Here is a 23,488-nt window from a genome sequence, read left to right as displayed (position 1 = left end):
TGAGTGTTTAACCGTTTTCGCATTTACCATCGTGAAACGCTTTTCGCATTTTTCGTGCGCCGCTTCAATGGGATTCTTCATAAGCAGTATGAAGGAGTTCACACTAATCTAAATAAGTTCTTTCCAGTGAATGTCAATACTCCATGAGTTCACTGTCTGGAGAAGGAAGGGATTCAAGGTGCGTCTGATATGTCTGGATGATGTGTGGTTATCAGCGGACCAGAGATCTCGACTCCCATATTGGAAAACAACTTCTGGCAAAGAGCCTGTCGGAATAAGTGGCTGGGGCACAACCAGCCAGACCTGCAGCCGGCAACTGTACTGTTAAAGACAAGAAACATTTCCCGCGTACAAAGACCTGGATCGACACGATAAATACGAAGAACACACTCCGAGAGCTCGAGATCACTGTAAGAAGAAAACAGTCTCATGAGAAAAAGCCTGCAAGTTCTGTGTGAACATCTGTGAGGAGGGAGAGAAGCTGTAAGTCGGCGGATTCTGAAGTTCGTGTCTGGTGTGATCAGAGCTATTACTGTGAAACTCACCTGGAGCCTCCAGTTGAGGAGTGACCGTTTGAAGAAACACAAAACTGATGGATCCTGTGAGTAATCTGGAGGACTATATATGTCAGAAAACATGAGAAGACCTCTGGATCTGTTCTGTAGAGATGAGCAGACATGTTGTTGTGTTCATTCTGCCACCGAGACAGACCACAGAACACAACACTGTTCATATAGAAGTCAAGAGAGTCAAGAGAAGAAGGTAGAAGTTATTATGGCTTTTAAGGGGAGACTGATTATCATGAGTGAGGAATCAGATTTATTTCATGTTGTGAATAAAAAGTTCATTATGGAAACATTGATGGTGTGAGTTTAATCTGTGTTATGATAAACAGTGTCTGTGTTGTTAAAAAAAGTGTTCTCTCTAGAGATTGAACAGCGATGAAGACACAGAACCAAGACGTTGCAGCTGATGATCCAGGAACAGAAGTCAAAGAAGATTCAAGACATCAAACACTCAGCAGAAGTCAGGAAAACAAAAAAAAGAAAGTGAGTTCAAAATAATAGAACTAAAATAAAAGTAAATACTTATTATTGAAACAAAGAGACTTCACATGTTTAGAGACACTGACAAGACATAACAATAACAAAATAAAAACAAACAATCAAACGCATAGATCGAGAGTGACAGCCCCTCACAGATGACTATCCACACTAAATATACAAGCAACAGCCAAATAAAACAACAACTAAAATGTCCAGGCTTGTTTGCTAGCATCTCGTCCAGGGTGCAGGGTACGTTTAATAGCTTCATTGAGGGATTCTGAAAACAACATCGTAGCCTATGTAGGTGAACAAAGTAGTGTGAGCAATAGTTGCACAGATTCTTCTGTTTAGCAAACACTGCTGATAATTTGTTTGCCTGTCCATGGTTGACCAGAGAAACACAGAGAAGGAGAAAGCAGTCCGTGTCGAGCTCTTCACAATGAATCTCCATCCGCTCCATTGAGAGACATCAGACCTGAAACTGCTGGAGATGATGGAGGAGCAGCAGAAAAGCAGCAGAGAAACAGGAGCAAGAGCTGATTGAAGAGCTGGAGCAGGAGATCACTGAGCTAAAGATGAGAAACACTGAGCTGGAGCAGCTCTCACACACTGAAGATCCACCTCCACCTCCTACAGGTCAGTCAACATGATCTCTCTGATCAATGATGATGCAGGATATGACATGCTGAAGGATTTCTCCTCTCTCCTGCTGTAGATTCACTCATCCCTGTGCAGCACGAGAAACACCAGGACAAAACTGGCCTGAGATCAGTATGAAGACTGATGAGAGTCTGGAGACTCTGAGGAGAGGCGCTTGACTCAACTGAAGGACACTATAGATGAGAAACTCACACTAACTGGTACATCAATACACACATGATCCAAGAGAAACATGATAGTGTACTCGATCCTTTAAATATAAGCTTCAGACTGCAATGATGATTTCTTGTCATTAGTCTACTACAGAGCTGAAGTGGATGCAGCAGTATGCAGGTACAGTGTGCTGTCTGCACTACACTAGTTTACATTCATACACTCACTGCTTCATTACTGCACTACAATCTGATTAAACACTGGATTAAATATCAAAAACATCAGCATTACAGAATATCTGTATTCTCTGTTTTCTCAGTGGATGTGACTCTGGATCCTGATACAGCTCATCCTGATCTCATTCTGTCTGATGATGGAACACAAGTGAGACATGGAGACATTAGACAGAAACTCCCAGACACACCAGAGAGATTTGATACATGTCCCTGGTGTCCTGGGAAAGGAGGGATTCTCCTCAGGGAGATTTTTATTTTGAGGTGCCAGGTGAAGGGAAAGACTGATTTGGGGATTTAGAGAAGTGGCCAGAGAATCAATTAACAGGAAAGGGACAGATCAGAGTGAGTCCCAGAAATGGATACTGGACTGTGGTTCTGAGGAATGGAGATGAATATAAAGCCTGTGAGGATACTCCTGTGTCTCTGTCTCTGAGAGTGAAGCCGCAGCGGGTCGGTGTGTTTGTGGATTATGAGGAGGGTCTGGTCTCCTTTTATGATGTGGAGTCCAGCTCTCATATCTACTCTTTCACTGCTCAGTCTTTCAACGGAAAAACTCTATCCGTATTTTAGAGCCCTACCTTAATGAATGGAGGTGAAAAACTCAAGCCCACTGATCATCCACACCTTGTCAGTTATAATAAATGAATTTACTCAATTATCAAATGCAAGATAAAAATAATGAAATTTATAATTAAAAATCTGGAAACATTATGTGCTGCTATTTTTGATCATTTGCTTTTCAGTTTTTTTTAAATCTAAATGATATTATCACATATTTTTAATGTAAATATAATGCTTGATCACTAAATGATTTTTTGTTCAATTTTTCATAAATATTCCTGCCATTTTTCTACCTGAAAAGTGAAATTATAGACTATAGCACTTTTTAATTCTTTTTCTTGTTTTTAAAGAATATTTTATGTTTCATGTTGTGTTGTTGTTCCATATTTTTCATGCTTTTAAAACTGTACGACATTGCCTTATATCTGCCTTGTCCTTTTTTTCCGCTCGTCTATGTTTTATTAGTAATGTGTTTACTGAGTTTGTTCTTTTAAAAACACTGTCTTAATCACTGATCTATATATGACTGGATCGCTCATCGCGTTCTAAACGAGAGGGGGTTCGGCGAAAAATCGGCAGCTGTCAGCAGGAAGTGGCTGCCACTAAAACCGGACGGCAGCTGTCGCTAAAAACCGGAAATCGGAGGAGGCTGCCAGCGGCAGCGAGACAAATAAATAATTATATAAATTCATAATTATTTTTGATACTTATTTAAATACGTATAAAGGTCACTATTGTGTATTATTTGATTGAAAAGGTTTTTCAAATATAAACAAAGAAAAAATATATTTGGCTTAACGTTAATTTCCAGCTGAATGTTTATGTATGAATGCATGTGTGTGCATCAGTGTTTGTGTGAAATAATGAAAGATATGTTCACAAACACATTTATATATATTTATGAGAGGTATGTTGTATATTTATTATAAAGGTTATATACACACCTGCCTAAATGATCAAAAAGAGAGAGGTCTCATCAATTACCTTTATTTAAAATCATATTTTGCTGTTATATTTTTTACATTTGTAGTATTTCAAGAAACAATTATATATATATATATAGTATAACGTAGCTGTTAAATTTGTAACAGGCTTGGTATGTTGTCAAAGTCAGTGCTATACATTGTAAACAGTATAAAATACATTCAATAAGCAAGCAGATGGAAATATCAATCAGGGAGAAACCAGGCTCAGTCGGGGGGCCAGTTCTCCTCTGACCAGACGAAACCAGCAGTTCAATTCCAGGCTGCAGCAAAGTCAGATTGTGCAGAAGAAGCATCCTGTTTCCTGTGATCTTGCCCGGTGGTCGTCTGAAGACAAGGTCTTTACAGGGGATCTGTCTCTGGGGCTCTAGTTCTGGTCTCCGCTGTCTTTCAGGGCTGTAGAGGTCCTTTCTAGGTGCTGATCCACCATCTGGGCTGGATACGTACTGGATCCGGGTGACTGCAGTGACCCTCTGACTTGGATACAGACTGGATCTGGTGGCTACAGTGACCTCAGAATAAGAGAGAAACAGATTAATATAATTTTAGATTTTAATATCTATGCAATGTTTAATAGGGAGCCAGTGCAGGGTTGACAGGACCGGGCTAATATGGTCATACTTCCTGGGTCTAGTAAGAACTCTAGCTGGCTGCATTTTTATTCTATCAAGAAAACGGTGACAGTTAATACCTAAATTGTTTTATTAACAGTAGACATGCATGCACAGCCATATTAATGATTTATTCCCATTGCATTTTGTCATCATGTATCTAGCAGTGATCACATTTTCATGCTTAATTTGCACACCTGGTAAGCAGTTGTTGTAAACCTCATCGCAGGGCTGCAGTGTGTACATTCTGAAGAATTTCTGGCTCTCCATTTTGTTACACCTGTATATAGAAATGAGGAGCATAAAAACAGCATTATTACAAAGATAAACATTCAGACATGGCAACTGAGAAATTGAATGGTATGGCACAATTTTAAACCTCTAATCAAATATGTATATAAAAAAAATACATACTGTCAAGCCAAAACCAGAGACAGATTTAATACTGCAGTATCACCCTCCTCCAGGACCACATGAAGAAGAATGTCCGACAGGACAGCATCTGGCAACTATTGGGCATCATAAACAAAACAAAAATATGTCAGTGCCATGGTTTTGTCTCAAGATGCACATCAGTAATGTTTTTTTTTCTCTAAGGCATGCTTATAAAAGCTACTTCAATGTTCTATTTTAACTACAGCCTAATCCTGGCTTAATCCAAGCCCTGTCTGTGAAACCAGGCCTAAAAGTTATAAGGAATGATGAACAGTTCCATTATATTTTGTATAGATTAAAAAATAATAATAAATAAGACAACTAAGTGTTTTGCATTCACATGCTTAGAACTTCAACTGGAACACAGAACAGTTTTTTCCCCATGAAACAGAATTATACAGTATGTAAACCTGAACATTATACAGTATGTAAACCTGAACAGATACAGTTCTTAAAAGAAGAATCAATAAGTTAATGGATATCAGACAATCTCCTGAAAGACTAAATTCACAGAAATATATGGTTAGTGTTAGGGGTGTAAATCGGATGGTTCGTCACGATACGATATGATATCGATTCTTATACCCAGCGATACGATATTTTCAAAATAAAATTTCAAAATTTCCGATACCTCAAAAAATTCTTTGATACGATTACGATTCGATACAGGAGTATATCGATCGATATATCGATATTTTGATATTTTATATCCATTTTAAACAACCATCTACTTTTTATTAACTCACAAATGCAACCAACTATATAACAAGAACATTTATCTGAAAATTTTACATTCTGTACCTCAGTTGGGACATTCACAAAAAAAAAAATAGGCCTACACATTTTTTTAAATAAAGAAAATAAACAATTGGATAATAAACAATTTCTGGCTGCTACTATGGGCTCAGTGCTCAAAATCTTTTCTACAGATAACCAAATTACAAGCAATAGCAGAAAATAACTACAATACAACAAAGACACAAGTTCAATAAACAGTGCTTTTCAGGTTTTTCAGCTCAGTCTAAATAAATGTTCAAGGTACGCTACAGAAATGTAATAGGCTAATCACATGTAAAATAACTGCACAGTCTTCACTCTATAAATTAAATATAGATGAATCATTTCTGATGTTATATCGGTTATTTAGTCAGGAGCAGTGAACACTTGTATTTTTCTTTGACAGCATTAGATTTATTATTAGTTTGCTTTCACTTTAAGAATGAAGCACAGATTTAATATACAGTCGTGGCCAAAAGTTTTGAGAATTACATAAATATTCGTTTTCAAAAAGTTTGCTGCTAAACTGCTTTTAGATCTTTGTTTCAGTTGTTTCTGTGATGTACTGAAATATAATTACAAGCACTTCATACGCTTGTAATTATATTTCAGTACATCACAGATGTACTGTGATTGTCCACCCGCCTCTTGAGGATTGACCACAAGTTCTCAATGGGATTAAGATCTTGGGAGTTTCCAGGCCATGGACCCAAAATTTCAACATTCTGGTCCCCGAGCCACTTAGTTATCACTTTTGCCTTATGGCACGGCGCTCCATCGTGCTGGAAAATGCATTTGTTCTTCACCAAACTGTTGTTGGGTTGTTGGAAGAAGTTGCTGTTGGAGGGTGTTTTGGTACCATTCTTTAGTTCATGGCTGTGTTTTTGGGCAGAATTTGTGAGTGAGCCCACTCCCTTGGATGAGAAGCAACCCCACACATGAATGGTGGCAGGATGCTTTACTGTTGGCATGACACAGGACTGATGGGTAGCGCGCGCTTCACCTTTTCTTCTCCGGACAAGCCTTTTTCCAGATGCCCCAAACAATCGGAAAGGGGCTTCATCAGAGAATATGACTTTTGCCCCAGTCCTCAGCAGTTCCATTCACTATACTTCTGCAGAAGATCAATCTGTCCCTGATGTTTTTTTTTGGAGAGAAGTGGCTTCTTTGCGGCCCTTCTTGAACACCAGGCCATCTTCCAAAAGTCTTGGCGTCACTGTGCGTGCAGATGCGCTCACACCTGCCTGCTGCCATTCCTGAGCAAGCTCTGCACTGGTGGCACTCCGATCCCGCAGCTGAATCCTCTTTAGGAGGTGATCCTGGCGCTTGCTGGACTTTCTTGGACGCCCTGAAGCCTTCTTTTACAAGAATGAACCTCTTTCCTTGAAGTTCCTGATGAACCTATAAATTGTTGATTTAGTGCAATCTTAGTAGCCACAATATCCTTGCCTGTAAAGCCATTTTTTATACAACGCAATGATGGCTGCATGCGTTTCTTTCTTTGCAGGTCACCATGGTTAACAATGGAGAACAATGATTTCAAGCATCACCCTCCTTTTAAAACATGTCAAGTCTGCCATTCTAACCCAATTCAGCCTGACAGAATGATCTCCAAGGCCTTGTGCTCGTCAACATTCTCACCTGAAGTTAAACAAGATGATTACTGAGAATGATCTCAGCAGGTCCTTTAATTACAGCAATGAATGCAGTGGAAAGGTTTTTTTTGGGATTAAGTTAATTTTCCATGGCAAAGAAGGACTATGCAATTCGTCCTGTCACTCTTCATAACATTCTGAGTATATGCAAATTGCTATTATACAAACTTAAGCAGCAACTTTTCCCAATTTCCAATATTTATGTCATTACCGTCAAAACTTTTGGCCACGAGTATGTAGCACGTTAGGTGGCTAGAAAAAAGAGCTATAGAGAACAATTTAGCTAATTCTGTATGGCCTACTATATTACATATTTATTATATTTTTACTTATATCATTAAATAACAGTTGTTGTTTGATAATAATAAAACGCAATAATTTCATTTGAGTATATGTAACCTAAAAAATTACTACCAGCTGATAGAGCTGATTAGGTGTTGTTTTTTTTTGTCTTGCAGAAAAATGAATGCCTATATCTTGTGTAGCTACCTACCTAATATTTATCCAAATGAGTCAATATTGAATCAAATCACAAGCACTGAACTGAAATCATAATATTGGTCAAGCGCAAAAAACGTTGCTAAAACCAGAAATTGTACCATTGTAAAAACAATATAACAATTAAACATGTTGTTACTAAACCTAATACAATTCTGCTTAGTTAATAAAATGTTCAGATTTTTTTTACACCAATCTATCTGAAGTTGGATGTACATACATCTAATGAATGAAAGCATGGGAGAGGACCGCTCGTCATCCCTGACCCTCATCCATACACACTATGACATGGCAGTCAACCTGGATGAAGCTGTGAAGATATTCTCCAAATTGCACCCAAGAAGATTGGAACTGACCAGTGTACTAAATCCAATAAGTGTCAAGACAAATACAGCAACAAGCAAAGATGTGCATTGACAGAGAGTCAAGAAATGATGATGGGAAAAATTATTATTAATATTTCAGAAAAGTTCATTAAATCTATTCTGTGTTGTTAGTGTGGTCTTTAAACTTATGACTGTGTATGGACTGACAAAGGTGTTAACCACGAGGAAGCAATTTGACAACAATGCAGTAAGTATTATTTAGGTGCATCAAAAAGCGTGCTCGTTAAGATACCACAGATAAACTAATCCAGCACAGAATTAGTGCATAAAAGGTCACCAAAATGAAAGTATTTGAATCCATAATTAAATACAAAAGGTGGAGAAAAAACTGCAAAAAGGTCCACTTTTTGAAAAGAATAACACCCCCCCCCCCCCATCAATAGGCTGGCTACGAACCTGTTCACGAATTAGAATGATCCGACTGCAGCTGTTCTCGAGTCGACGACTCACTGATTCAAATGAACCGTTTAGTGCGAGTCTCCAGTGAACTCAATTCACAGTTAAGAACCGCGCGCGACTGATGCTGCTAAAAGTAAATTACTAATCTCGAATTTTAGGATGAGTCTCCAGTGAACTCAATTCACAGTTAAGAACCGCGCGCGACTGATGCTGCTAAAAGTAAATTACTAATCTCGAATCTCGTCAAAACTGTCATTTGTTTGTGAACTAAATCTGCTGTAAAGGGTGATCTATTTAAGCCCACTGAAATGCTTGAATGCAAACACATCAGCATCAGTGGTTCTTAGGTAAAAAAAACCCAAAACATTAAAATAACACAGATTAAATAAAATAACTAATGCACGTTCAAATTCCCCGCTGCCATAACATTAACAATTCTATTAAAATGATACACATTTAGTCCTATGTGACGTCTGTTTTTATATTCTTTATCAACGGTATAAATGTTTATATTGTTTGAATTAACTAGCACAGTAGACAGATATGAATGTTTATTCATAACCATACTGAAAATAAGTAAATATTGGTAGCTGATTCTAACTGTCTAGCTAACAAGCTTGTTGGTGCTAAGTTGATGTAATTTTTAAAAATAATGTCCAAATATTTTTATTCAACCACCTGGATAGATTACATCTGGAGGAAAAGAAAGGCTGTGATGTTCAGAACATGGTAACTACAGTAATTATCAAAGTGGGAAGTGATGCCCTCTGCAGTATTTGGCCAGGGGTGTTTTTACACCACAGACAAGGTTTGAGAAGAAAAAAATCATTATGAAAATATAATTATATTCACCTTAAAATGTTCTTCCTAACTTCAGGCCTTATTCTCATGTCATATATAACTGTGATGTTCTGCAAAACAACAAATTTTAAACACTTTTTTTCTTACTGGTGAAGATCTGATGGTCAGATGTGACCCTGGAGCACAGAAGCAGTCTGAAGTCTCTGGGTATATTTGTAGCAAAAGCCAAAAATACACTGTATCTGTCAAAATTATCATTTTTTCTTTTGTGGCAAAAATTATTAGGATATTAAGTAAAGATCATGTTCCATGAAGATATTTTGTAAATTTCCTACCGTAAATATGTACTTTGGATGGGTTAAATGCAGAGCACGAATTCTGAGTATGGGTCACCATACTTGGCTGTATGTCACGTCACTCACACTCACTCAATATGCATTGCTAAGAACTTCATTTAGACAAATTTAAAGGTGATTTTCTCAATGTTTAGATTTTTTTGCACCCTTAGATTCCAGATTTTCAAATAGTTGTACGTATCTCAGCCAAATATCATCCTTTACTAACAGCTTATTTATTCAGCTTTCGGATGATGCATAAATCTCAATTTCGAAAAATTGCCCCTTATGACTGGTTTTGTGGTCCAGGGTTACAAATCTGTTTTCTCTCAGGTACATCACAGTGTAAGCTTCATAGTGAACATGAGCTTTCAGAATTAGTTTCGGTGCAGTACCTAACTTTGTCCATTTGATGTCAGCAAAGCTGAACTGGTTCACACAGCATTGGGCTCAGGGCCGTTGCTGGCTAAATGCGTGTCCTAAACAGGATTGCATTGTTGAATAAAAAGCTGGCCAAAAATGAAAGAATGTGAATTGAATATTTGCATTAAATATTTAGCCAATAGCCTAAACAGGGATTTGATTGTCATGTACTGTAAGTGTAGCAGCAGTTACATGGCCTTTGGCTTCCTTTGCAGGTATTTGTAATAACATGTAATGTACATAAATTGTTTATTTTGTTTTAGCCTACATTATGTATTTTAACAGTGATATTAACCAGTCATTATTGCCTCATTGTTTTTTGTATAATGCATTTTAAGCAATTTTAAAGACTATTGGTGCCTTAGGTCTGTTTTATAACAAAAAAAAAATGATCTTAATACTTTTTTTGTAAATTATTCATTGAAGAACACAATCCATGGTTAATTTGCAGCAACCATGGCTACAAGAACCATGATTTTTGGTGTTATTCTTGTTAAATCCATGGCTAATTTTCGTAAGGGAACCTGGAAAATCAGAGAGAATATTAGATGCGTTGGTGGTGGTGAAATTATTTCTGACATTAAAACTCGTTATTAACATCAACAGCCAAAAAAGTTTCACAGGATTATGAATGTGCCTGAAAGTGATGCACGGGCTTTGTTTTACCTTTAACAAATGATTTACAATTGATTTGAATAAATATTACAAATGTATAAGGTGTGCATTGTAGTTGACACCTAAATGAACACTTTACAGTTGTTTTTATGACTGTAAGTCATTCTCCTCAAATGCTATTGAGCTTTAAATTAGAATTTGAGCCCATTCGGTTGTGAAAAAGTAGCATAATTTACATATGATTTACAGTTTATTTTAATAAATATAAAACATGTAAAAGGTGTTTTATAGATGAACAGTTTACAGTTGTTTTATGACTGTTAAGTCATTCTCAAATGCTATTGACATTAGAAAAGTATATACCAATATTGCATGCAACTTTAGAGAAGGTCCCTAAATTTGTGAATATTGTACGTCCAACTTTATGCCAGTTTTTTATCGTCTTTCGTTTTCTTTTCTCTGCGCCGAATTGCTGATGTCTTTTCACGGGCATAGATGTCCATCCATCAGTTATGATCATTTGCATTCCAATTTTTTCTTTAATTTTTTTTTTTTTTTTTTTTTTTGAGGAAATGGGATGGTGCTCCTCTTGGAGTTGGTGCCCTTCGCAAACTGCGTACTCTGCGTATAGGGAGCGGCGGTACTGCTCTAAATCAATTATGCCCGGTCTAAATAGAATTATTTATTTTATGTTTACTTACGAATGAGAAACACTGAATTGTTATAGAAACTTTAAAGGGATAGTTCACCCAAAAATGAAAATTCTGTCATTAATTAGTCACCCTTATGTCATTCCAAACCCGTAAGACCTTCGTTCATCTTTTAAACACAAATTAAGATATTTTTGATGGAATCTGAGAGTTCTCAGACCCTCCCACAGACAGCAGGGGTATGTCTATTACAATAACACACAAAGTGTATGCAATGTGTGTGTGCACTATATATGTATACACACATGCACAAACTCAGACTGACCTCATTTATTATATACTACCACGATCAAGGTCCAGAAACGTAGCAAGGAGATCAGTAAAATAATCCATGTGACATCAGGGGTGCAACCGTAATTTTACGAAGCTACGAGAATACTTTTTGTAAGTCTGCTGAAATCTCTTCTTCGAGAGCTGACAGAAACATACAAACACACACACATGAAGCAACATGAATGTAAATGTGTGAATACAGGAGGAGCTCTGACATCACTGTAGTTCAGTGAGAGACTCAGAGAAAGAGAAACTAACTTGATCAACAACAATATGGACGCCTGAAACCATCGAACTCTTTAAACTACAGAATATTGAGTCGTTCAGAGACCCTTGTGAACACATCTGATACTCACAGGTAAGTGATAGAAATATAAGAGAGATTGTGCTGAACAGGTTTCTGATGGCAGTGGTCTGGTTTAGTAGGGTGTTAGATTATTTTATGCTCTCTGCCAGATGTTTTGTGCCTCTCTGCAATCCCTCCTCCCTTCTTACTCCTTTTCTTCTGTCTTGCTCCCTCCTCCCTTCTGTGTTCTCTTTCTATACCTCAATGTATGCGCACACATGTATATTTCCTCATGAGTTCAGATGTTCAGACCAGGACGGGGGCTATAGGCCTGAAGGTTATTGAGTTCGATCTGTCCTTCTGCTCAGAGTTGAAGTATCCTTGGCCAAGTGTGCTCCTAATATGTCCAGAACTTCCTGGCCATATATCCATTCTATATAACATACAGATGTACGGGCTCTAGAGGCAGCAAGAGGGAAAACCCCTTGTTTGCTAGACATTCATATATGATGTAGTATACAGTGCTTATTGGATAAACCACTACACCAACCCTTGCAATGCTACTATATAATGTGTGAATGTAATAATAAACGGGGAAGAAGTTTGTGAGCAGACTAAAAGGCTTCATGTTCATTTACTTCTTTCCATGAGCTCATGCAAGGACTGAGAATGGTCGGACGGCATCGAAAAGATAAAGACAGAATTATGGGTTATTTAACAGTGGGGGCTCGTCCGGGATATCTGCAGACAGGTGAGGAATAATCTTTAATTATTCTTACTGTCTGTTAAGAAATTGAACATATTTTTCGTGCCGTGAATTTGGACTCTGTCACATTTGGCAGAGTGGGTTATCCTCGTACTGTGTAAGACATACGGGAAGAACAGTATCGGGTCGCGACCGACTGTTATTGGAATAGAAGTTTCGCAAAAGATAACTTTTTTCATTACTCATTCTTAAAAAGCGAATGGACGCTTCGTGAAAGGCTATCTTTGTTACCTATTCTCACATTGACATTCTCAGTCCTTCCTAGATTTATGATTTTAAATGATTTGAGAGTTTTGTGAAGTCCTTGCAAGGCATTAAAACAAATAAATTGATAAATCGCAATTTTTTTAATTGTCTATGTATGTCCCTTGATCTATACAGGATGGGTGAAACAGCAGAGTAGTGTTCCATCAGATTGTTTAGTGCACATTCATCTAATGGCTATTTGCCATTCTAAGTTCACTTGGATTTAGTGAATTTTTGAAACGAATCTACTCTTGCTTTGTTCTCTCTCAGCTGTGTTTGATCAGTGAGTTGCTATTCTAAGAGGCACTAGGTGGGTTTCCATTACAGATTTGCGCAAAACTTTGTTGATATTTTATAAATGTTGATAAAAAATAAATAAAATTAAATTTAAAAAAGCATTGCGAAATGACAGTGTTTCCATTAACCAAGGTTATGCTTCTAAAACGTAATATTTTGCCACTCGCGATAAGTCATGGCAACTGATTTTGGCTATATTTATTCAAAGGAGGCGTATCTTTACAGCTGAGAGCTGCTTCAGAGACATCCGTGTCGCGGCTTGAGCAAACACGATCATTGACTAGAGTGTGATCAGCTTCAGTGGCTGTATCAGAGCCAAACTGCATCGCAGATGTGTGCAGTGTAAATTGTCTAAGCATTAATGGTAGGGGGAAACCCTTATACCGGACGTATGAAGTGTTTTTTGGAGGTTATAGTACATTGAAGAATTATCATAGACTTTTTACATACGGCATGTGACATGTAAATGCGAAAACCCTTTTTCCACAGCAGGTTTGCGAATTATTATTTTTTTAATAATAAAATATAAAATATGAATAAAAACAGCAAGTTTTTGCGAAATTGGTGTTTCCATTAGGTGTATTTTCAATTCGCAATGTCACTTTGCGCAATTTGAAGGGAAATGGAAGCACGCCTATATGTCAGTAACCAACAAAGCTAAAATTAGGACAGTACTGTTGATCAGACGGGCATGAAATGAAAATGAAAATTTGGCAGTTTTTTAGATGATTTGAGGCAGATTGGCGCTCTGAAAATGTTAAAGGCTAGTTTTATTTGAAAAGTGGGAGACATTTGAGTTATAATGTAAATAGATGCTCTGATCTTTACAAGATGAAGTTTGGGTTCCGTTAAAGCCTGAAATGTTACATTGTATGAAATAGTGTGCTAAAATAACTTGTGCATTGTGATCAATGGGAACAAGATTGAGTGACTATTTTAAACGGCCGTATTAAGCTAATAATTTAGATTAAATAAATAAATAAATAAATAATAATAATAAAAAATCTTAACTTTGGTTGTTACATTTGGTAGACTATTTACAAGATTTCAGTCTGAAGTTATAATACAATGCATCATGCTGATGTATTCATAAGAATTATAGAAGTATGAAATGCTCATATCAGTCAGAATAGGTTACTGCTCTTTTCTGCATTCTGCAAAGAAGGAATTGCTTGCTCTTTTCCAGCAAAGAAGAACTTGCTTATTAAAAAAAAACCAAAGAACTGCTATATATATATATATATATATATTTATATTGTTAACTGGATGAGATTCCTTAAATTTTGGACAGTTGCACAAGATGACTGACCATACCAGAGATTGCTTATATGCAGTTGTGGTCAAAGTTTATAATGCGGTTCTCTTGAGTGTTAATTTTATAGAAGCAACAAGACGACATCTTGGGCAGCTGCCAAATGGCGATCCAACATGGAGAAAGAGACATTATGGCTGTGAAGAACAGGAAAAGCTGAGGAGCGATCGGCTACACTCCCTGTAAGAGGAATCTGACACTTCTGGGAGGGGTTGGAATGGAGAAAGACTGAAAACATTGCAGACATCTGCCATGAGAGGCTGAGTGAGTGGAAGATAACTGCATCCCGAATCAAAACTCCGATGCCCCATCATATCCTCATCACCAAGTGACAGACTGGAAGACACTGCAGAAGGAAAAAGACACTAAGACAGCCAAGACATGTTCAAATGACTTTCAGAGACTTTCATCTTTTCCCTCGTGGTCAAGGTACTGCATATACAGTGACCACTTCAGAGACCGCCTCAGATTTTGATTTGTCATATTCATTTGCAACTTGATAATTCAATGGTCTAATAGCAGTTCTTTGTAAGCTGTTTAACTAACAACAAACTGCTTTCTTTTAATAGGCATCAGTCCAACCCTATGAAAGAAGTTAATTGTTTGCTTGATTTCTCAATCAGCTAAAACTTGGACTGGATTTAGCATAGAGAGGACTTACTGTGAAATATAGGGAGAGTTTAGACTCTGATGTAATGACAGAGCTTCTTGTAAAGCTGATAAACAGAGATGTTCCAAGATTCCTTAAACATAGGGGAGTAGAGGGCACAAAGTGTCCAAGATCAAAATATGAATTGTAAAGCAATGATACTAGTCACTCCATCTTGGTAAATATAGATTTCTTAGGGATGAATTTAAGTTTTAAAATTCCAAACTTGTCAAATCACAAATGCTGTCATACCCAGAGAAAGCGGTTACATGATGTAAGTGTTTTTGGCCATGGATCCAAGATTATGTGGAGATCTCCAATCTTTAAGAGCAGCTCATGAGCAATAGAAAAAACTAGTAAAGACAAAACTAAAATACACAGATAATTTATTAGAAATTAAGAAAATTAAGAAATTAAAAAGAAAAATTTTAATTCAAATTAAAATTGGTTCTTTCAATAATGGCATGCCTAGGCCTAAAAAGATTATTTTGACAAAATAGTGAAAATTTTGGGGTTGTGAACGCGATGAGAAATTCAACCCCACTGTAATGGACATCATCCAACGGTTTTAGTCCAACGTTTAGACACTGTTGCAAGGGGAATGCCACGGTGCCTACGCTGAGTAGCTTCTGTCGGTACCGAAATTGTTTTATTCGAGAAAGACTTGGTGGTATTCCACCCTAGAAACACACATTCCCCATTCAATTCACTGTCTGTGGAGGCAGTGACAAAAAGAGATGATGCTCTGGCCAGAGGGGGGGTGTGAGAGTGTGTGAAAGTGTGTGAGTGATGGTGCACCAAGGCAGACAAACTGCCATGAACAGCTTTTTCAAAATTTTCTAAGTGGGCACACAAGGTAGATTATGCCCCAGAAAATAATGGCTATGGATTAATTTGGCTAATTATCCTGGCTTGGGATATTTAGTGGCAGGTAAAGAAAAAGTGCCACACCTGCGCAGGGTAAAACATGGGAAGCCAGAGCAAGAAGGCATGCTCTGTCCACCCCAAACTTAACTTTTTATTTTTCCCTTTCAGGATGTCATGACGGACTTCATCAAACTGATTATGTGTCATATGTATGAAATATATTGTGCTTGTTAACATGTTACATGTGGGCTGAGTGTTTCAAAGAAAACTGATATTAATAGGTTAAAAGCCTGAATAAAAAAGGTCATGTTTCAGAAATTATTTGATGATAGTGAGATACCTTGAAACAACACAGAAATAATTGAGTTGAGTTGAATTGAACTTTAGTGTATACCACTTAGACGTGGTATACAGGGGGAAGAGGAAAGAAATCAGATGGAAAAAAAAGAAAAAGAAATAAATGATATTGATTGAAATTGGAATGATATGGGTTCTAGTCCTCTCACTTTACTGGTGTTATTGGGAAAATAGACAGCCCTCAGTCCACACGATTTTTTCCTCACAGGTCACTATATAAAGGATCGACTGGGTGATGAGTAAACGTGTTGTTTCTAACAAAAGCATTTTAAGATCTCCTATCACAGGTATAGGTAGTTCTTCTGATACACCAGGTGTGCCTCTAACCCAGGCAGGGGCAGAAGAGTCCCTTAGGGGGACCAGCGAGGAGAATGTGCAAACTCAACTGGTGGCTTTAAAGCCCGCTGTTTGCTCCAACTGATTAAGATCCTGCCAGAATCAAGGAAGGATTGAGGAGCAACTCTTAGCAGGGAAAAGAGACTGATTAAATCATCCTGATCCTGACATCATTCTGATACAGCACGGAACGAAGAGATTATGATGTGGTTTACATTTATCAGAAGATTTTTTTTTGTGTATTTGTTTGACATTACTGATAATGTTGTTGTTCTGGTAGTTGACTTGAGTTACTGCATAGGTCTACAGCACTGATATAGACTTTAAAAGTTAATTTGTTAGATTAACTTGATTTTTACATTAGAATTATTAATAACACAAGATAAAATTAAAAGTGCAGCACAAATGAGACGAGATGAAAAATTGGACCACCTGACATTATAAACCTGAGAGCTATAGTAAGTCAGCAACCCAGCAGACATCCAGGTGACATTAGGGGTTAGTTATATTGGCCCGAATCTGACTGTCCTGGTTAAGGTCTCATACATTAAGCATATCCAGTTGGGGATAAAGAGGTATTTTCAGAAACCAAAGATGTGAACAATGTAATGAAAAGCATTTAAATTTTTGCAGTCTAATATATTAAGTTTTGATAGAGAATTATGTGTAGGAAACTAGAACTTGTAAGAATAATACTAAAATTATTAGGCCATGGCTGTTAATCTGGTAATATGCCTGGCTGTGTTGAAAGCCTGCTCACCTGTACATATTTCCTTGTAAATATGGGTGAGGAAAATTGGCTAGATAATGCAGATACACCACACATTTGCTAAGAACATGTAGTAGTGACTAGCCAACCATATTGTTAAGACTGAGGCCAAGGAAAAGCTACAAGGCTTAAAGTTACCTACATTGCAAAATCAACAGATTATGTTTAAAGGAAAAAATGTGTTATAGTGGGAATATTTTGTTGCACAGATAACCCTCATAATGAGGCGGATGGTAAATGTTTGATCAATGTTGATTGATGCTGATTGTGATAAAGGTTTACCGAGTATGTCTAGGAATGCTTAGGAATTATAAGGCAAGGGAAGTAGCGAACACTCAGAATGATTTTTGCCTTGGTTGGCAAGTTGGTAAAGGATGCTCGTGAGTGTGTTGATGAATAGAACTGTTGAATGTGCTGATCGTAAGTGGAATGAGAAAAATGCTGAGCTAATGTTAAGAGAAGGGAATTGGGCAGAGAGCCTTTATGTTGTTTATTATATAAAACAAATGGGGGAACTGTTAGATTATTTTATGCTCTCTGCAGATTTTTGTGCCTCTCTGCAATCCCTCCTCCCTTCTTACCCCTTTTTTTCTGTCTTGCTCCCTCCTCCCTTCTGTGTTCTCTTTCTATACCTCAATGTATGCGCACACATGCATATTTCCTCATGAGTTCAGATGTTCAGACCAGGACGGGGCTATAGGCCTGAAGATTATTGAGTTCGATCTGTCCTTCTGCTCAGAGTTGAGGTATCCTTGGCCAAGTGTATGCCTAATATGTCCAGAACTTCCTGGCCATACTTCCATTCTATATAACATACGATGTACGGGCTCTAGAGGCAGCAAGAGGGAAAAACCCCTTGTTTGCGCCTTAAATCTGCCTTGTCCTTTTTGCCTTAATTTGAATGTGATGGAACTAAAAAAATAAATAAATAAATAAATAAATAAAATAAAAAGAAGAAAAACGCTTAACCTGGCTTAAGGGTTTAATGCGTTAAAACAGTGTATTTAAAAGACTAAACTCAGTAAACACATTTTTAGTATAGCATGTATAGACAAGCAAATGAGTCCAGGACACGAACGCAACGCCTTTAATTACGCGTTCCCTCCAATAGAAACCTAATGCGTTAAAACAGTGTTTTTAATTAATAAAAAATAAAATTAAACGCGTTGTGTTCGTATTCTGGACTCATCTGCTCGTCTGTGCTTTATTAGTAATGTGTTTACTGAGTTTGTTCTTTTAAAAACACATCTGTCGATCATCTGACGCCGTCGTGTAAGCACCGCCTACTTCAACACCGCGCACTCGCCCGCCCCCCACTCTCTGTAGTGTTCCGACCTTTAACTTTCACAGTTTGGGAGCATTTGTTTGGCGTTTATTCCCGACAGCAAAACGTGACGTCGCCGTCTTTATAAAGTGTCCGTTTAGTGCATAATTTATCATTGATAATATATTCATGAGGGACTTCTGGCGTCTCCTCTGAACGGATAGTTTGAGTTGTTTCATCGTCTGTGAGTCAATGTTGAAACCAAAACACAATCCGCGGACTGCTGGTTTTACTCCTGAGTTTACTTCTGCGGTGATTTTCAGCTGGGGATGCTTTTGCAAAACAACGCCAAGAGCGAAGCCCACAGAAGGAGCCTGTTTACGGAGAGACTCCGGACGGCCAGGACCAAAGCTGCTTGTGCCACGCGAGTTTATTTGACTTCCATGAATAAAACACACGTTATTAATGTTAATGTTTCTGTTTCTGACACCGTTGCCATAGTTTCCTTTTCATAGGTCACTTCGATGCTGCGGTGACGTCACCGTATGGGAACACCTTTCGGTGTGACGAAAGTCCTGAAGCCGGTATACCATCCCGGCCAGTTTTATTGGCCAAAGTAGCTCTTCCGCACCGCCTTAACGCATGCGGGTACGCATAGGTATACCTGAGTGCCGCGACCGCATTATCACTCAGATGTCATTTCCTTCAGGAAAATCGAATCATCTGTGCCCTAAGGACACCATCTACGCGTTCTCAGCGGTTTTTTTCTTCGAGCAGTGTTCAAATCCTCTTCGCAGGGACGAGATGGACGTCAAAACGAATAGGTAAGAGCCGTATAACGGGTTTATAAGGGGAGGACACTCATGAGAGGTTCGTTTAGCAGCCTCTTCTGCATGTTCTCTCTGTGATAGCCTTGCGGGGCTACATTCAGCGCGGGACGTGTAATTTTTCTCGTAACGGTAGCCTCTGCGTCTAACCCCCGCCGTTACGCTTCTGCGGTCGCCACGGACGCCGCAAGGAGGCGGGTGGTTTTTTTGGGGCAATGTGTGCCGGCTTGGACTATGAGGACAGTGATGCGCTGGAGGTTTTCCACTTCGGCTCGCTCTCCCCACTCGAGTGTGTTAAATCAGCAGAGATTGCTTTTACAAAACTATGTTTGTCCACCCGCAGCTTCGGACTCAGAAGTTACGCTCTTGGCCGGACACATTCGGTTTCTCTCCTCCGAGCGGGAACAGGAGGAACTGCGCCTCCCCTTCTCGTGAGCTGTTGAATGTGGTTACCCGCCGTGGTGGATTAAACTATCCCCCCGTACGAGCCAATACCCTTCTTCACGGACCTCCACCAAAGAGGTTTCGAGGTTCTGTAAGCAGCTATTAATCAGCAGCGCGTCACAGAATGCAGCGGGTTTCTCGCCAACACATGCTGGACAGTGGCGCGACCTGCGGGATATACAGCGATGTGTTTTTCTGGGCCGCCAGGGTTAGCGCTTTGCACTGGCATTTTCATCTATGGGTGTTACGCACAGTTAGTTCCCGGATACACCATTCAGTTCAGAAAGGCCGTCTCTTTGCCACGGAAATCTCTTTTTCCCCCCCTCCCATGGTTGTTAAACCAAAGGAAATTCAGTGGCTGCTGCTGGCAGGAGCATCCTCTGCTGGGGATAGGGGCTATAAAAAGTACCACTCCTCTCAGATGGAGTCAGGTTTTACAGGCCGCTATTTTGTTGTGTAAAAAAAATAAAAAAAAAAGGTGGTGATTTTACGCTGTTTGAATCTTGCACTCAGGTTGAGCAAAGAAATAAAGATGTTCAACCGGTTAAAGTCTATTCTGTCTCAAGATTTCAACCGAAGAGTTGGTTTGTCACGATCGATCTGAAGGATTGCATATTTTCATATTCAGATCATCAAGAGACACAGGAAGTTCCTCAGATTTCGATTTAGAGGGCAAAGCGTATCAGTACTGTGTTATTCCCTTCGGCTTAGCCTTGGCTCATCGAGTATTTTCGAAATGCATGGGACGCAGTTCTGGCACCATTGTGGCTCCAGGGAGTTCGCGTATTGAATTACCATGGATGATTGGCTGTTGTTAGCCCAATTGCAGACTCGCAAGCACACTCCCATCGGGATCTTGTGCTGAATACTCTAAACAGCCTGGGCTTATTGCACCAATTTCCAGAAGTGTTGTTTTAATTCCCTCTAAACGGATAACCTTCGGAATTAATAGACTTGGGACTCACTCGCGCACGATGACAACAAGACTATCTCTCCGCGCTTCACGTCTCTACACGTTATGCGGTGCACTTTCATAGGGCAGGTCAGCGCTAGAGTGATGGTGAGTTTGTGCCTCAGGACTTTTGGGTCTAATGCATAGCAGCATCCCCTGTAATCTGTCTGGGCTTGCTTCACATTGCAACCCATTTTCAGTGGTGGACGAAAAAAGCCCAAAACATTTCACCCCGGTGTTTTCGCATATGTACGATTTCGGTGACAACGGAGGTGGTGTTATGTCGATTAAAACCATGGATGTCAGCTAAATTCCTTCATAACTGGAGTTCAGCTGGGGGATTCGTGCTTCCCGCGAGACGGCACGACGGACGTGTCTTTGACCAGTTGGGGGAACTGTTTGTCAAGGACGCCCAGCTCACGGAGCAGGGCCTGGCGACACAACGCGGCTGGCATATAAACAGGTTGCAATTGCTGGCAAGTTTTATATGCTCTCCAGTAGTTCTTAAATCTGGCTGATTCGCCGTCATGTACTACTCAGGTTCAGACACACATGGCGGTTGGTGTCGTATCTGAATCAGGCAAGGGTACAAGGATCTTGACAGCTCCTCCACCCCCTGTGTCAGGCTGGCGAGGATAATTTTCTTAGTCTCAGAACAGATTTGTCGATCCGAGTGGTCATGCCCCTGGGCACTTAAAAATTCGGAACGGATTTGTTCTCCAGACAGGAGCCTGGAGGCAAGGGGAATGGAGTAGGTTGCCACCCCCAAACGGTTAGCCTTATATGGCACAAGTATTTGGAGAAGCGAAAGTGGACTTATTCATGTCGAGCACAACTACGGCATTGCCCGCTCTGAGTTCTCCCTATGCCCTCCATCGCCCCTAGGCTTGGAGGCTGTTCGCTCAACGGATTGGCCCGGGACTTAGCTTTTATGGCTTTTCCTCCAATGCGACTAATTCCAGCAGTGCTATCAAGCATTTGGCTGGACACGTGTGAAGCAACAATCATCCGTGGTTTGCGGGATCTGGTACATCTGTAGCGGGCTCTCAGTGGGAGAGGTCCCTCAGACAGGACTTACTATCGCAAGCACGAAGGATGAATGGCACCCAAGGCCAAGATCTATGGAAGCTGTTGGCGTTGGACCTCTGAGACGGAGGTGAGTTATATTTCCCGGTTTTTCAGTTGGAAACACCGAGGACTATAAGAAGTATAGGGCAGTTTTACGAGACGCGTTATGCTTGTCAAATGGAATCTGTTTACGGGCTGGTGTGGAATTAATAATTTAGATCCAGTTTTTACTGCCCCGTGGCTTCAGTACTGGAGTTTCTGCAAGGACGGTTTTATGATGAAGGTATAACACCAGCCACTCTTTAGTTTACGCGGCAGCCATTTCAGCTAACCCGGATTATATATAAGATGGTACTTTCAGTGGGGCCGTCATCCGCGGGGTCTCTTGTTATACAGGGTTTGCGACGGGTAAGGCCTTTCCCGCCCGGCACGAGGTTCTTCATGGAATTACTTCATTGTGTTTGCAAGGTCTTCCAGAAACATCTGTCGGAGGCCCTTGGAAGGTTATAAAGAATAAAATCCTACTTTAAAGGACAGTTCTTCTTGTGGCTTTATCCTCCCTCATGAGAGTTGGGGATTTTGACAGGACTCTTTCTGTTTGGCCCTCATCAGCATGGACTTTTCACATAGGGTGTGTGAAAGTACTGCTGCGACCGAGACCTAATTATGTCCCTAAGGTCCCTCGAACACACTTTCACTTTAACAAGTGGTCTTGGAAGCTTTACCTCCTGCTGCGGCGGGGGGCTAGGAGATCTGAGTACTTGCTACTTCAGAGTGCTGAAGACTTCATGTTGATCGAAACAGCGCACATGGAGTGTGAGTCTGACCAGCTGTTGTTGTTAGGACACAAAATAGAGCCGCCTGTCGAAAAGGCAACCACAAGCAGCGCATGTCCCACTCTTGTTGGTGGAGCCATTCTAAGTCCTATGAGGCGCCCCGCTTGTCCGACTCGATGCCGAACAATCATCAGGAATTAGAGCTCATTCACTAGACATCTGTATGTCTGTGCTGCGCTAGGATGGTGTCTTCTACCGAGCATAACCTTTGGTCACCGAGAACGAGCATACCCACGTCTTGATGGAGGATGGCTCTACACATGGCTCCGGGTTACTATCCGCTTGACTCTCCGCCTACGCTACCATTGGCTTTCCCTTGGATCCCTCATACTACCTTCAGGAACGTCAGGCATGGTATAGGGTTCCCACGTACCTGTGACGTCACCGCCGCATCCTCGCCACCTTTATCCTTTCGAGAGAGACGGCTTACCTTGTCAAGGGAACATCCGGGTTCGTATTTAACCCACGGTTCCTGAATCGAGGGACGAGATGACCCGCGACCATCCGGGACCTCAAGGCCGTCGCCCTTACGTACCTGATAGGCATTTCTTCAAGCTGGCAGAAATATGACCAATAAAAATTTGGTGGGATGGTACTAGCCGGCTTCTAAGCATTTCGTCACACCGAAAGGTGTTCCATACGGGTGATGTCACCC

General features: G+C 39.8%; 1 protein-coding gene and 1 long non-coding RNA gene across 3 annotated transcripts in view; one reads left to right on the top strand and one right to left on the bottom strand.

Moving 5' to 3' along the window:
- LOC109091650 (E3 ubiquitin-protein ligase TRIM39-like) overlaps window positions 1-23,488 on the bottom strand; it is a 203,195-nt gene that overhangs the window by 72,750 nt on the left and 106,957 nt on the right. The window lies entirely within an intron of this gene.
- LOC122146661 lies at window positions 1,863-2,213 on the top strand. Its single transcript, XR_006161189.1, has 3 exons — window positions 1,863-1,906; window positions 2,013-2,039; window positions 2,179-2,213. It is a non-coding gene; the product is annotated as an uncharacterized LOC122146661 (long non-coding RNA).

This window comes from Cyprinus carpio, chromosome A11 (assembly GCF_018340385.1).
Source record: "Cyprinus carpio isolate SPL01 chromosome A11, ASM1834038v1, whole genome shotgun sequence".
Taxonomy (NCBI): domain Eukaryota; kingdom Metazoa; phylum Chordata; class Actinopteri; order Cypriniformes; family Cyprinidae; genus Cyprinus; species Cyprinus carpio.
This window is presented reverse-complemented; position numbering and strand designations above follow the sequence as displayed.